Source organism: Ranitomeya imitator, unplaced genomic scaffold (assembly GCF_032444005.1).
Source record: "Ranitomeya imitator isolate aRanImi1 unplaced genomic scaffold, aRanImi1.pri SCAFFOLD_455, whole genome shotgun sequence".
Lineage (NCBI taxonomy): Eukaryota > Metazoa > Chordata > Amphibia > Anura > Dendrobatidae > Ranitomeya > Ranitomeya imitator.
Window position 1 is genome coordinate 30,001 of NW_027193404.1, and position 5,636 is coordinate 35,636.

Consider the following 5,636-nt stretch of genomic DNA (forward strand, 5'->3'; position numbering starts at 1 on the left):
CGCAGGAGGCGTACCGAGGAGGCTTCCAGGAGCCTGGGGAAGATTTTCCAAAAGTGTCCTTGACACTTAGAAATATTTTGAGAAAATCACGATTTTGTGAAAATTGACACGTTTCCCCTACTTCCACGCCAGGGGGGCGTCAATATGATGTGAGGTACCCCAAGGCAGTGACCTAACTGTGGGTGAAGTTTGCGAGTCATGGGCGCAAAGTCGAATTTTGGGTGAAAAACCGCATTTTCATACTCTAAAAATTTCAGACAAGTGTCAGACTTCCAGGCAGGGAGAAACCGCAGGAGGCGTACCGAGGAGGCTTCCAGGAGCCTGGGGAAGATTTTCCAAAAGTGTCCTTGACACTTAGAAATATTTTCAGAAAATCACGATTTTGTGAAAATTGACACGTTTCCCCTACTTCCACGCCAGGGGGGGCGTCAATATGTTGTGAGGTACCCCAGGACAGTCGCCTAAATGTGGGTGAAGTTTGCGAGTCATGGGCGCAAAGTCGAATTTTGGGTGAAAAACCGCATTTTCATACTCTAAAAATTTCAGACAAGTGTCAGACTTCCAGGCAGGGGGAAACCGCAGGAGGCGTACCGAGGAGGCTTCCAGGAGCCTGGGGAAGATTTTCCAAAAGTGTCCTTGACACTTAGAAATATTTTGAGAAAATCACGATTTTGTGAAAATTGACACGTTTCCCCTACTTCCACGCCAGGGGGGCGTCAATATGATGTGAGGTACCCCAAGGCAGTGACCTAACTGTGGGTGAAGTTTGCGAGTCATGGGCGCAAAGTCGAATTTTGGGTGAAAAACCGCATTTTCATACTCTAAAAATTTCAGACAAGTGTCAGACTTCCAGGCAGGGAGAAACCGCAGGAGGCGTACCGAGGAGGCTTCCAGGAGCCTGGGGAAGATTTTCCAAAAGTGTCCTTGACACTTAGAAATATTTTGAGAAAATCACGATTTTGTGAAAATTGACACGTTTCCCCTACTTCCACGCCAGGGGGGCGTCAATATGTTGTGAGGTACCCCAGGACAGTCGCCCAAATGTGGGTGAAGTTTGCGAGTCACGGGCGCAAAGTCGAATTTTGGGTGAAAAACCGCATTTTCATACTCTAAAAATTTCAGACAAGTGTCAGACTTCCAGGCAGGGAGAAACCGCCGGAGGCGTACCGAGGAGGCTTCCAGGAGCCTGGGGAAGATTTTCCAAAAGTGTCCTTGACACTTAGAAATATTTTGAGAAAATCACGATTTTGTGAAAATTGACACGTTTCCCCTACTTCCACGCCAGGGGGGCGTCAATATGATGTGAGGTACCCCAAGGCAGTGACCTAACTGTGGGTGAAGTTTGCGGGTCATGGGCGCAAAGTCGAATTTTGGGTGAAAAACCGCATTTTCATACTCTAAAAATTTCAGACAAGTGTCAGACTTCCAGGCAGGGAGAAACCGCAGGAGGCGTACCGAGGAGGCTTCCAGGAGCCTGGGGAAGATTATCCAAAAGTGTCCTTGACACTTAGAAATATTTTGAAAAAATCACGATTTTGTGAAAATTGACACGTTTCCCCTACTTCCACGCCAGGGGGGGCGTCAATATGTTGTGAGGTACCCCAGGACAGTCGCCTAAATGTGGGTGAAGTTTGCGAGTCACGGGCGCAAAGTCGAATTTTGGGTGAAAAACCGCGTTTTCATACTCTAAAAATTTCAGACAAGTGTCAGACTTCCAGGCAGGGGGAAACCGCAGGAGGCGTACCGAGGAGGCTTCCAGGAGCCTGGGGAAGATTATCCAAAAGTGTCCTTGACACTTAGAAATATTTTCAGAAAATCACGATTTTGTGAAAATTGTCACGTTTCCCCTACTTCCACGCCAGGGGGGCGTCAATATGATGTGAGGTACCCCAAGGCAGTGACCTAACTGTGGGTGAAGTTTGCGGGTCATGGGCGCAAAGTCGAATTTTGGGTGAAAAACCGCATTTTCATACTCTAAAAATTTCAGACAAGTGTCAGACTTCCAGGCAGGGAGAAACCGCAGGAGGCGTACCGAGGAGGCTTCCAGGAGCCTGGGGAAGATTTTCCAAAAGTGTCCTTGACACTTAGAAATATTTTGAGAAAATCACGATTTTGTGAAAATTGACACGTTTCCCCTACTTCCACGCCAGGGGGGCGTCAATATGATGTGAGGTACCCCAAGGCAGTGACCTAACTGTGGGTGAAGTTTGCGAGTCATGGGCGCAAAGTCGAATTTTGGGTGAAAAACCGCATTTTCATACTCTAAAAATTTCAGACAAGTGTCAGACTTCCAGGCAGGGGGAAACCGCAGGAGGCGTACCGAGGAGGCTTCCAGGAGCCTGGGGAAGATTTTCCAAAAGTGTCCTTGACACTTAGAAATATTTTCAGAAAATCACGATTTTGTGAAAATTGTCACGTTTCCCCTACTTCCACGCCAGGGGGGCGTCAATATGATGTGAGGTACCCCAAGGCAGTGACCTAACTGTGGGTGAAGTTTGCGGGTCATGGGCGCAAAGTCGAATTTTGGGTGAAAAACCGCATTTTCATACTCTAAAAATTTCAGACAGGTGTCAGACTTCCAGGCAGGGAGAAACCGCAGGAGGCGTACCGAGGAGGCTTCCAGGAGCCTGGGGAAGATTATCCAAAAGAGTCCTTGACACTTAGAAATATTTTCAGAAAATCACGATTTTGTGAAAATTGTCACGTTTCCCCTACTTCCACGCCAGGGGGGCGTCAATATGTTGTGAGGTACCCCAGGACAGTCGCCTAAATGTGGGTGAAGTTTGCGAGTCACGGGCGCAAAGTCGAATTTTGGGTGAAAAACCGCGTTTTCATACTCTAAAAATTTCAGACAAGTGTCAGACTTCCAGGCAGGGAGAAACCGCAGGAGGCGTACCGAGGAGGCTTCCAGGAGCCTGGGGAAGATTATCCAAAAGAGTCCTTGACACTTAGAAATATTTTCAGAAAATCACGATTTTGTGAAAATTGTCACGTTTCCCCTACTTCCACGCCAGGGGGGCGTCAATATGTTGTGAGGTACCCCAGGACAGTCGCCTAAATGTGGGTGAAGTTTGCGAGTCATGGGCGCAAAGTCGAATTTTGGGTGAAAAACCGCATTTTCATACTCTAAAAATTTCAGACAAGTGTCAGACTTCCAGGCAGGGAGAAACCGCAGGAGGCGTACCGAGGAGGCTTCCAGGAGCCTGGGGAAGATTTTCCAAAAGTGTCCTTGACACTTAGAAATATTTTCAGAAAATCACGATTTTGTGAAAATTGACACGTTTCCCCTACTTCCACGCCAGGGGGGGCGTCAATATGTTGTGAGGTACCCCAGGACAGTCGCCTAAATGTGGGTGAAGTTTGCGAGTCATGGGCGCAAAGTCGAATTTTGGGTGAAAAACCGCATTTTCATACTCTAAAAATTTCAGACAAGTGTCAGACTTCCAGGCAGGGGGAAACCGCAGGAGGCGTACCGAGGAGGCTTCCAGGAGCCTGGGGAAGATTTCCAAAAGTGTCCTTGACACTTAGAAATATTTTGAGAAAATCACGATTTTGTGAAAATTGACACGTTTCCCCTACTTCCACGCCAGGGGGGCGTCAATATGATGTGAGGTACCCCAAGGCAGTGACCTAACTGTGGGTGAAGTTTGCGAGTCATGGGCGCAAAGTCGAATTTTGGGTGAAAAACCGCATTTTCATACTCTAAAAATTTCAGACAAGTGTCAGACTTCCAGGCAGGGAGAAACCGCAGGAGGCGTACCGAGGAGGCTTCCAGGAGCCTGGGAAGATTTTCCAAAAGTGTCCTTGACACTTAGAAATATTTCAGAAAATCACGATTTTGTGAAAATTGACACGTTTCCCCTACTTCCACGCCAGGGGGGGCGTCAATATGTTGTGAGGTACCCCAGGACAGTCGCCTAAATGTGGGTGAAGTTTGCGAGTCATGGGCGCAAAGTCGAATTTTGGGTGAAAAACCGCATTTTCATACTCTAAAAATTTCAGACAAGTGTCAGACTTCCAGGCAGGGGGAAACCGCAGGAGGCGTACCGAGGAGGCTTCCAGGAGCCTGGGGAAGATTTTCCAAAAGTGTCCTTGACACTTAGAAATATTTTGAGAAAATCACGATTTTGTGAAAATTGACACGTTTCCCCTACTTCCACGCCAGGGGGGCGTCAATATGATGTGAGGTACCCCAAGGCAGTGACCTAACTGTGGGTGAAGTTTGCGAGTCATGGGCGCAAAGTCGAATTTTGGGTGAAAAACCGCATTTTCATACTCTAAAAATTTCAGACAAGTGTCAGACTTCCAGGCAGGGAGAAACCGCAGGAGGCGTACCGAGGAGGCTTCCAGGAGCCTGGGGAAGATTTTCCAAAAGTGTCCTTGACACTTAGAAATATTTTGAGAAAATCACGATTTTGTGAAAATTGACACGTTTCCCCTACTTCCACGCCAGGGGGGCGTCAATATGTTGTGAGGTACCCCAGGACAGTCGCCCAAATGTGGGTGAAGTTTGCGAGTCACGGGCGCAAAGTCGAATTTTGGGTGAAAAACCGCATTTTCATACTCTAAAAATTTCAGACAAGTGTCAGACTTCCAGGCAGGAGAAACCGCCGGAGGCGTACCGAGGAGGCTTCCAGGAGCCTGGGGAAGATTTTCCAAAAGTGTCCTTGACACTTAGAAATATTTTGAGAAAATCACGATTTTGTGAAAATTGACACGTTTCCCCTACTTCCACGCCAGGGGGGCGTCAATATGATGTGAGGTACCCCAAGGCAGTGACCTAACTGTGGGTGAAGTTTGCGGGTCATGGGCGCAAAGTCGAATTTTGGGTGAAAAACCGCATTTTCATACTCTAAAAATTTCAGACAAGTGTCAGACTTCCAGGCAGGGAGAAACCGCAGGAGGCGTACCGAGGAGGCTTCCAGGAGCCTGGGGAAGATTATCCAAAAGTGTCCTTGACACTTAGAAATATTTTGAAAAAATCACGATTTTGTGAAAATTGACACGTTTCCCCTACTTCCACGCCAGGGGGGGCGTCAATATGTTGTGAGGTACCCCAGGACAGTCGCCTAAATGTGGGTGAAGTTTGCGAGTCACGGGCGCAAAGTCGAATTTTGGGTGAAAAACCGCGTTTTCATACTCTAAAAATTTCAGACAAGTGTCAGACTTCCAGGCAGGGGGAAACCGCAGGAGGCGTACCGAGGAGGCTTCCAGGAGCCTGGGGAAGATTATCCAAAAGTGTCCTTGACACTTAGAAATATTTTCAGAAAATCACGATTTTGTGAAAATTGTCACGTTTCCCCTACTTCCACGCCAGGGGGGCGTCAATATGATGTGAGGTACCCCAAGGCAGTGACCTAACTGTGGGTGAAGTTTGCGGGTCATGGGCGCAAAGTCGAATTTTGGGTGAAAAACCGCATTTTCATACTCTAAAAATTTCAGACAAGTGTCAGACTTCCAGGCAGGGAGAAACCGCAGGAGGCGTACCGAGGAGGCTTCCAGGAGCCTGGGGAAGATTTTCCAAAAGTGTCCTTGACACTTAGAAATATTTTGAGAAAATCACGATTTTGTGAAAATTGACACGTTTCCCCTACTTCCACGCCAGGGGGGCGTCAATATGATGTGAGGTACCCCAA